This window comes from Rutidosis leptorrhynchoides, chromosome 5 (assembly GCF_046630445.1).
Source record: "Rutidosis leptorrhynchoides isolate AG116_Rl617_1_P2 chromosome 5, CSIRO_AGI_Rlap_v1, whole genome shotgun sequence".
Taxonomy (NCBI): Eukaryota; Viridiplantae; Streptophyta; class Magnoliopsida; order Asterales; family Asteraceae; genus Rutidosis; species Rutidosis leptorrhynchoides.
Window position 1 is genome coordinate 314,146,723 of NC_092337.1, and position 10,769 is coordinate 314,157,491.

The 10,769-nt window shown below is 31.1% G+C and overlaps 1 long non-coding RNA gene across 4 annotated transcripts; it reads right to left on the minus strand.

Moving 5' to 3' along the window:
- Positions 1 to 4,127: 4,127 nt before the first annotated feature.
- Positions 4,128 to 7,527, minus strand: LOC139847923 (uncharacterized). Of its 4 annotated transcripts, none has more exons than XR_011759742.1 (7): positions 7,228 to 7,527; positions 6,493 to 6,653; positions 5,235 to 5,376; positions 4,935 to 5,149; positions 4,801 to 4,854; positions 4,374 to 4,715; positions 4,128 to 4,285 (listed from the first exon to the last, which is right to left on the minus strand). It is a non-coding gene; the product is annotated as an uncharacterized lncRNA (long non-coding RNA). The 4 variants fall into 4 exon arrangements; XR_011759743.1 differs by lacking the exon at positions 4,128 to 4,285 and adding an exon at positions 6,280 to 6,373 and having other exon boundaries at positions 4,296 to 4,715; XR_011759741.1 differs by lacking the exon at positions 4,128 to 4,285 and having other exon boundaries at positions 4,296 to 4,715.
- Between the last annotated feature and the right edge of the window lie 3,242 nt (positions 7,528 to 10,769).

Sequence of the window (10,769 nt, forward strand, 5' to 3'; positions counted from 1 at the left end):
GTATATAATCATGACGAGATACTCTGAAAATGAGAGAGAAAATGGTATTACAAGCAGGTTCGCCGGTAAGTGCTTCAGGTTCTTCGCCAAGAGGGAAATGTGGTGGATGGAAGGGATCGCCTTCTTCTTATCTCCAATGATTAAGTAGGCTACGAACCCATTCCCAATTCATCCAGAATAGGTGATGGCTGATTGGTTGATCCATTCCGATTACACTGCTTTCGGAGCTCGAGTGGAAATCCATATCGGAATCCGAGGGACTTGAACTAGTGGTGAGTTCCATTTCGTACGATTGAATGAAGGATTTTTCGATATGAAATGATTTCTGGCTATCGGATGATATTCTAATTACATAGAATACCTATATATATAGAACAAAAGATTTTGTAGATTACGGAGGAATTTACGGAATATGTCAGGCAAAGTTTACAGTAACAGGTACGCTAAGATATGAATTAGCAGATACGCTAAGATCTGAATTTTTGTCTATACACTATTCATGCAATCAATGTAGTAAGACGTGTCTATACTAAGAATGATAAGCAGGTAATTTCCGACAAGAAATGATAAGCAAAACTTTTTGACATGCAGCTAAGGTCGAAGTCCAGACTTACTAATGCATCTTTATCAACTCAGTTAGACACACTAATGCAAGACCTGGTTCGCAAAGACCACCGCTCTGATACCACATGAGACGACCCGTCCTAATCCATAAGGACGAATACAATAACATATGGTTACATTGCCAGGTATTTGACCTCTAAATGATACATTTTACAAGCATTGCATTCATTATTAAAAGACAAACTTTCATTATATATCCAAACTATAAACGACTTTAATAATAATCTTGTTGAACTCAACGACTCGAATGCAACATCTTTTGAAATATGCCATTAATGACTGCAAATAATATCTTTAAAATGAGCAAATGCACGGCGGAAGATTTCTTTAATACCTGAGAATAAACATGCTTAAAAGTGTCAACCAAAAAGTTGGTGAGTTCATTAGTTTATCATAAACATTCTTTTTCATCATTTTAATAGACAATAAGATTTCAAATATAAGTAATCATACACTCGTAAGTGTAAAAATCATTCATACGAATTTCATACTTTCAAACACCTGGTAACCGACATTAACAAATGCATATAGAATATCCCCCGCATACAAGTGATTTGCACTTGGTATGCTCACAGTATACAAACAGGCCATCCCATTTAAAAATGACGGTTGTATACACCTTACAACATGTCATAGCTTTTAAAGATGGCGGTTGTATACTAAAAGTCGAAGTACTAAAGCAGTTCAAATTCTCTGTCTGAGGCTTGTCAAGGCCCATAGATCTATCTTTAAGATTCGCGTCAGTTAGTGGCAATTATAATAAACACTAATTGTTAGGTTACCAGCAAAAAAGGGTGATATCAGGTGTACTCATATCTTGGTGGCAATTATAATAAACACCAATTCAATCGTAGAATATTTTTATGTACTTGTGTCTATTTCGCCAAACACTTATAAAAACAGCACATGTATTCTCAGTCCCAAAAATATATATTGCAAAAGCATTTAAAAATGGAGCAAATGAAACTCACAATACTGTATTTCGTAGCAATTATGTCAATGACAGCACTGAACAAGTGCAAGGTTGGCTTCGAATTCACGAACCTATATTAGTATATGTTGGTCAAATAAATGTCTAACGAGATAGGTCAGGTCATAGTGTATCACAATTCTAATGCTCGAGATTATCATGCAAAACTCAACAAAAGTCATCTAATCCAAAAATGACTTTCAAAATCTATACATGTTTATTATATAGCCGTTTTATATACTTAAATATATTTATCAGATTTTATTGGCGTAAATAATAAAAGTCATTTATTAATAAAAATTTATTTAAAAATTTATATATGATAAAAATATACTTTTATATATCTTAAGTAATATAATTTATAACGTTCACTCAATATCATAAAAATATAGTGGTATGTATTATTAATGTAATTATACTACGTGTGATAAAAATATCTTTGTATCACATATTTACTTGATAAAATAATATTGATAATAATAATAATAATGAGTAAAAGTTGTATTATTTGTAATAATAATAATAATTATTATTATTCTACTAATAAAAATAATAACAATATTTATTTATTAATGATGATATTAATTATAATAAAATGATAATTCTAATCATGATAATTTTAATAATAACGATACTTTTTAATATTAACTGTAATAATAACAATATTTATATAAAAATAATAATTTTTAATAATAATAATACTAAAATAATAATAATAATGATATTTTATAATAACAATGATATTTTTATTAAAAATGATAATTTTAATAAAGTGATAGTTTTAATATTATTGAAACTTTTAATAATAATAATAATGATAAAAATAATAAAAACGATATTTTTATCTAAATTAATATCTTACAATATTTTAATTTCATCATGATACTTATATTCATTATTTCCTAATCGATTCGTTTAATAGCTTTTAGTCCTCTTTTATATCGCATTCATAATAATGATAATAATAGTAATCATAATAATAAGATGATACTAATATTAGTTTTAATGATAATGATAATTGATGTTTGCAGCGGTGTATACGAAATACTATTATTTTTATTATGAAATACTATTAAATATGATATAATTTACACAAGTTATTTATTTATTTATTGAATGGATATACCTAAACCTTGCTACAACAATTATAGGCAGTGTACCTAATCGTAGAGTAGTGTAGATTTTAGTAAGTCCGGTTCGTTCCACATGGATACAGTTGAGTTTAACGCTATATTTTTTTTATAACTATATTTGTATATAAGTGTGTGTGTGTGTGTGTGTGTGTATATATATATATATATATATATATATATATATATATATATATATATATATATATATATATATATATATATATATATATATATATATATAAGTAGTATTATTATTATAATAAAAAGGGGGTTTTACCGTTTAATGACTGGTTTGTCGATTTTAAGTCCTAATACAAAATAAATATAACTTAATTTAAAGCCACTACAAGAAAAATGCTCCTATAGGACCCCCAATTTGGTCCTATAATGCCACTTTATAGGACCTTTGCGCTTGATAGGACCTACCAATGGGGGTTGTATCTAACGCGGTCGTATAAAGTATAGAAACTAAAAAGTGTCCTAAAAGGTAATAAGATTATGAAACCAATGATCGGGTCCTATAATATGATTAACAACCACATAGAATGGTCCTTAAAAGTACATATTAGGAGCACCTTTTTGATATTGAGACATTTGAAATGGTCACAAAAAGTAAAAAAAAAGATTACGTTAGTACCAACAAAATGGTTCTAATAAAATTTTATATTTCTTAAGGACTGACAAAAATGGTCTCATTATAAGTATTTGGTATCTTAGTACCTAAATAAAAGTCCTATTATAAAAAATAATACTACATCGGTACCAATAAAAAGGATCCTAATGTAACGATATACTAGTTTAGTACCAAGAAACAATGTCCTAAAAAGTAAGATATTGTAGAATAGTATTACAAAAGAAGGTCCTAATATGCGTAAATGTTACGTTAGTACCACATAAAGAGTCCTAATATAATGATTTTCAATGTTAGTACCTCTAAAAAAGTCCTAATATAAATATGTTAAACCTTTAAAATCACAAAATAAGTCCTAATATATAATGATATTTACTTTAGTACCGTGAAAATGGGTCCTAATATAATGATATTGTATCAAGTTTATTATGACATAATTATACGTCCTATCAAGTCATAGTAGTTCCAGATCCGGTTCGGATATTCGGATCCGGTTTGGATATTCCGTTTCGATTCGGATATTCGTTTCCGATTCAGATATTCGAAACTGGTTTGGATATTTGGGTCTGGTTTAGGCCTTTAGGTCGGTTCATATAATCGAATCCAGATCGGTTAATCGGGTCCGGTTCCAATATTCGAACCCAGTTTGGTTTTCGAATTTTAGGCGATTTTATCGGATCTAGCTTTTTATTTAATATGATTATGGACACCGAATTAATAAATTATACAAAAAATAAATATGAAATAAAACATTATTATATTTCAATAAAGTAATCTCAAAACATAAACATCACTAAACATGAAAAATTCATAAATAATCCAACATATAAAGACTTCGAATAAAACATGACAAGAATGTAAAATCAACGACAAGCAACGCATAACGTCTTCAATTAACATCTATCTTTATCAATCATTACGTACTACCTACAAAAAAAAAAACAAATCATTCACGTATAAACAAAAAAACCTCAAAGCTGTTAGAATTAGTAATATCAAAGGTTTAAAAATATACCGAGATGAAAGGACAATAGTTAGTCATGTCAAAAAGCATAGCAGAGAGACACCTGTTAGAGAAAGAAAATATTGATGCCAAATTGAAAACCAACGTAAACCATAGTTACCCAGTACGTACATCTGATTGTCTTCAAGCTCAACAATTGACTCGTTTTCAACCACCAACTTGTTAAATCACCGTTTCTGATTGTTTTCAAGATCAATAGTTAATTCATGTTCATCCACCAACTTATGATTCTCTATGACTAACACTAGTGCCAAACACAAACCTCTCCCTTAGGGCTGCAACTTATGTGAGCCCATCTCTAGCTCTTTCAAGTCCTGTTGTATATTGACTGAACTGCAACAATTAAAAAATGGACGAGTAAAACAAGAAAATATATTCATATCATGAAACCATAAAACTTGCTAAAAGTATAACTTACTTGATCAAGGAGGTAAGTGAAGGCAGTTTTGACGTTGGTTGCAAGAATATCAGGCTGCACAAAGGAATTGAATATATGGCTTGTACATACCTAAATAATATAACAAAGTTTATATGGATTAGAATTAGCTTTACCTGAGGCGAGAACAAAATGCGTCTTGAAATTTCTTCGTTCCACCAAACAAACTCGGTGACGACTATAACATACAAGATTAAGTATTCAAGTACAGTGTGATACATACTAAGCAAAATCATATGGAGCAGCAGCAGATGCTCATCCAAATGGAGAGTTGGAGCCTGAGTTGAGAGTTCTACGAGCAGACCGTCTCGTTGACAACCGATTTGTATATCTACAGGTCAAAGTTTTCACACATCAAACCTCTAAAGTATTAATCTAAGAAAATTCTATGTTGTTTCAATTTGATGCAGCTTAACCTGGATATAAGTTGTAACGTCAACCGAAGAAACTTGTCAGAGATATAAATGACAAGAACATCTTCTCTCCAACATGATATGAGGCATTCCAAAAAAGAGTAACACTTTGCTTTAATGTCATTCCATGCTCCAAGTCTGATTTCTGAATTGAAGTAAGACAAAACTTAATTATAAAGTTATAATATAACAAGTTAACCATACAAATAAAATATACTTGATTATACTTATGAAATTTAAACACATTAAAGGTAAGTTTCAGGACTTTTGACCCATTCTATGCATTTGGTCAGGTTTCACTTTTCAAAGAATATTTCTTTATTGTTCTTTTTTTTTTAACAGTAACTATTTACATATCGACGTCTGATTCTTTTTAGGTTCAATGAATAAATGTCCATCCACAACAGTTGCACACTAATATATATATTGCAAAGCTATCTGCACATGGTTAAAAAATTCACTTTCACTCATCTATTAAATAAAGACGAACTCAGCATCATATATACTACATATCTTACATTCTAGATGTGTGCAGCAACATAATCACAACATAAGACCTAGCAATAATGTACCCTTCGGTTCTAACACATCATCAAATAGGACAAGTCTTTGAGCTCAAGAGCCAAAGGCGCTGAATGTAACTATATTTCGAGAAAAGAATCATTTTTTACAATACATTAAACAAATGTATTGTTGGATCACAAGTCCTCAAACTAAAATATGGATCGAAGTGAGAGAGAAAAAAGGAATAAAACTCTGTGTTTTTATTAATATGAAATGAACATATAAATAGCAAACATATACAATGTTAGTTTACTCATATGTATGAATAATACTTTACAAATGTTTATCTATTTTTATCATTTGATTTAAATTTATTTATTTCATTTACGTTTCTTCATATTATATATTTTCATATTATTATGAAACAGACAGGACGTTTATTTCCCCAAAACCGGATTGAATTTACGAGAACCGAACCAATATTATATGGTCCGGTCCTTGGTTCGACTTTTAACTATAAAATAGGACTCAGGATAGAACGGACCAGAGATAGTTTGGTCCGGTATTGTACCATGCACAACCCTAACAGTTATCAATCATCTTTTAAAAGTCCACCATCAAAAGGAGGTTTCTAGAACCTACAATCTCAATATCAACTCATGCATGAAAGTTGCAAAAGTAGTAAAACCAATTTATCATAAGATAAACATAGCTATCTGCAGGCAATATAACCAATTAGTGTGTAATGACAACCAACCTGAGCTGCAACAGTGTGAGAATGTGTTGGAAACAGCCTACTAATGCAGGCGGTATTAAATCCATGTTCAGACAACCCATTCGCAACTCGAAGACCAGCACCTCCAGCTCCAACCACAATCGCATCATACGTATGATCAACTATTGTATACGTCCCGTGTTCTATTTATTCATCAAACACACACACACACACACATCACACACATTAGATATCAAAAGTCTTGTTGTAGCAATCATTACATAAAACACCAAATCTATTAACAATCTATTAACAAATTCGCTAATCAATTAAGCCAAAAAATAAATGAATCACAAACAACTAGTGGTAACGATCCAGTAATTAAATGTATAATAGCATGATTACAAATATTTAAAGTTATAAGATGATAGTAATCAGGTGAATACAAAATAGGAACTCTAATACGAACAAAAACTGAACCAACTCGAAGAAGTTAGAGAGAAACACTATCCATCAATTGAACTGAAATGATACAACAAAATAGTGATAGTAATCAGACTACAAACAAGACTATATAAAGATACAAAATTTATACATATTGGAGCATATATCACTTGCAATTCAGAAGCTCATATTCAAAACTATGATTCAACAGAACAACCAATAAATAATTGTGAAATTAATAAAACGCCCAACGATTATAACTATCACAAAAGCAAACCGTCTATATATACACTTACATAATACGAGTGTAAACAAAACGAATAACATAATTACCATAATAAACGGTTAGGTGTGCTTAAGATGAGGTACTGTTTTGAGGGAAGGAGATCGGGTGTTAGGGTTTCAGTATCATTCTCTTCTTGATCATTAACTTCTCACAGGTCTTCTTTTTTATTTCAATTCGACTTCTTCATCAACAATCATAACTTCATTTCTTGTTTTTTTTTTTTTTATATTCATATGCGAAGATATATACAAATCACAAAAGATTTTAAAAAACCCTAATTAGTAAAAATATGAGAGCGGTTTGAATTTTGGGGGTGCGTAGGTGATAGTGAATGATGCTGAAAATTAATTAAATGTGAAAAAGGGTATGTTGACTTGGTTGATATTTTTTGAGATGAAAATTTTATCGGATAAAAGGATGGATACGAAATTTTGGAAAAAATTTAGGGATTTTGAATTTTATAAATTGTTTTAGCGGGATTTATATTTCTCCCAGGAAACTTTCATAAATTAAACTAAACTTTAACAACATAGGTAGATATTAAATTTTGGTATTTTTAAATAATCTATTATCTCCAGACAAAAAAATCTCAGTTTAAAAAAAGAAAATAACTATCACATGTATGTTTAAGAAAAAATCTCAGTTTAAGAAAAGAAAAAAATCTCAGTTTAAAAATCTCAGTTTAACCTCAATAGGTACGGGGTAATATACCAGCACTACTCCCAACCAAGGTCGTAAAAGATGGGAGACAATGTGGATACGGTCTGGACCTTGGAGCGTTGCAACGATAATTCGGTAAAGACAGGGTCAAGACGGATGTCGACTAACATTGTGTGATGACCCGGAAATTTCTGATCAAATTTAAACTTAATCTTTGTATGATTAACATTTCTGACACGATAAGCAAAGTCTATGAAGTTGAATCTCAAAATTTTGAACTATTCAATTACCCTTCGATTGTTCTCAACGATTCGCGAACAATTATATGTAAATAAATACATATGCTATAACTTGAAAACGTAACAAAGTGTTATGAAAATGATACTGTGCATTAACCTTATTGGTTTGATTATCTGTTTGATATTTAGATAAGTTAACTAAAACATTTAAGATGAAGCAGTAAAACACTAATTTGCTATAGTATTTTCGAATTGCTACAGTACCCGAAAAGCTACAGTGTTTTCAAAAATCAATATTTGCTACAGTAAAAAACTTTGCTACAGTAACTTTGCTACAGTAAAACACTATTTTAAAATGTATTTTAAACAAATAGCGAGACGTTGATTTATAGAAGTAAATGACCAAAACACTCAAATGTATAAATTATATTTCGAGTGATACAGTTTAGGGATAATTTAAGGCTATATTTTGACAAAGGTACGTATTCCAAAACGTAAAATGCAAGTTTTCTCAGTATACGAAAGGACGTTCGAAAAACCGGAACCGGGACAGAAGTCGAGTGACAACGTACGACTTATCGGGAAGAAAATTACAAGTCAACTATGCACATGAATTTAATATAATATATAATTAATTATATAAATTATTTATTATATTTATATTATAATATTATGTCGACGAGGAAGAAATCAAAACAATGTGAGCTGGAAAAGGGATCCATGCGATCGCATGGAATTCCCTCACATTCCCCATGCGATCGCATGGGGTCTGATATCAGGCCACATTATAAAGCTCGATCGTTTCTGCCATTTTTTTTACTCAATCTATCTCTCGACCTCTTCTCTCATACATATATATATATATATTATATAAATTATTATTATTATTATTATTATTATTATTATTATTATTATTATTATTATTATTATTATTATTATTATTAAGATTAATATTATTATTAATCTTATTGTTATTAATATTATTAATTAGTATTATACATAAAATACTACGACGAGGTTATGAACGTGTCACTTTCAAAATGGTTTTCGAGCGGAATAGAGCTAAGGAAATTATGGGTTATTGCCAAGGAGGTTATGGGTAATGTTCGGGGTATATTTATGAATCAAACCTAGTGTTTATCATCTCCGTTACGTCTACGTACTTTCCTACAATATTGAATCTCAATATTGATACGTAAGCACTCATATTTTATCTTTTATATATTAATTGTGTATCCATGTCTAGTGCTCGAGTATATATATTTATACATGCTTGTATGCTAAATTTTGTCGTTAAACAGTTTATGATGAATCACGAATTAAATACATATGTTACTGGTAAAGGTATATGATATGTATGTTTTTGGAAAGCTGGCGAAAAATCAATGACTTTTCATTTAGATATCGAATAGTTTCGATGAACGGATTAAGAGATATGATCAACTGAATTATGATTGACGTTAATTGAAATTGCTTTTGAATCTGCAATTAAGATTTAAACAACTTGTTTACGAGATTGATAAAATGGATTTTTGAATATTACCAACCTTTGTGTTGACACTTGTTAGCATGTTTATTCTCAGGTTTCCTAGAAGTCTTTCGCTGTTTGCTTATGTGTTAGACAAGCTATGTGCATGGAGTCTTACATGACATATTTTTCAAGGAAACGTTGCATTCACCAAATCATCACCATGTATCTTATTTTGACTGCATTGTCAACAGAAGTATTATTGTAAACTATTATTTACGGTGATTATCTATATGTAGAAATCATCAGATATCGAAAACCTTTGATTTAAATATTCATTTATGGTGTGCCTTTTTAAAAGAATGCAATGTTTACAAAACGTATCATATAGAGCTCAAATACCTCGCAATGAAATCGATGAATGACGTGTTCGTCCATATGGATTTGGAGCGATCGTCACACATTGACTTTGGTTTTCGTTGGTGGTCTGTTGGTCCAATAATGGGCGATTGGTGATTCAGCAGTGGTGATTCGTTGATCTGATGGTGGTTCAGTAGTTGTTTTGGTTGTCCAGTGGTGCTCTAGTGGAGATCCGGTTAAATGCCCCATGGTGGTGTGGTCCAGTGGTGGGCTGGTGGTGTTTTGTTGTTCGATGGTGGTTCAATTTCCCACGGGTAGACAAGTGGTAGTTTGGTTGTTCGGTGGTGGTTCAGTTGCCCAAGGATGGACAAGTGGTAGTCCATTAGGGGTCTGATGGTCTATTAGTGGTTCGGTAATATAGTGGTTGTGTATTGGTCTGGTGGTGGTCTACTGCTCCGCTAGTGATTTGGTGGAGGTTTGTTGCTCTGGTGGTGGTCTATTGCTCCGCTTATGATCCATGTAAACTGACTTATTTGGTTGTATAGGTTTGGTTTTGTCAAATTTGGTTCGGATATTGGCTCTCAAAATAACACTCTAAACCGAATAATCCACATAAACCGTAAACCAGCCGAATGAACACCTAAGTATAATGGTTGTTTATTGTTCAGTTTTGTTGGTTTTTGGTCATTAGTTGAAGGTTTTTATTGATTTTGTTGTATCATTCAGTAGATCGTAATGTAGGTTCAAACCGATCATGTGATCTCCAAAAACGTGTAGACTAGCAGAGACACACTAACTTTGTGTTGCCTTTGGCAGCCCACCAACCCACCCTCGAAGGGCTAATGTCGTGCGATCTATTTCT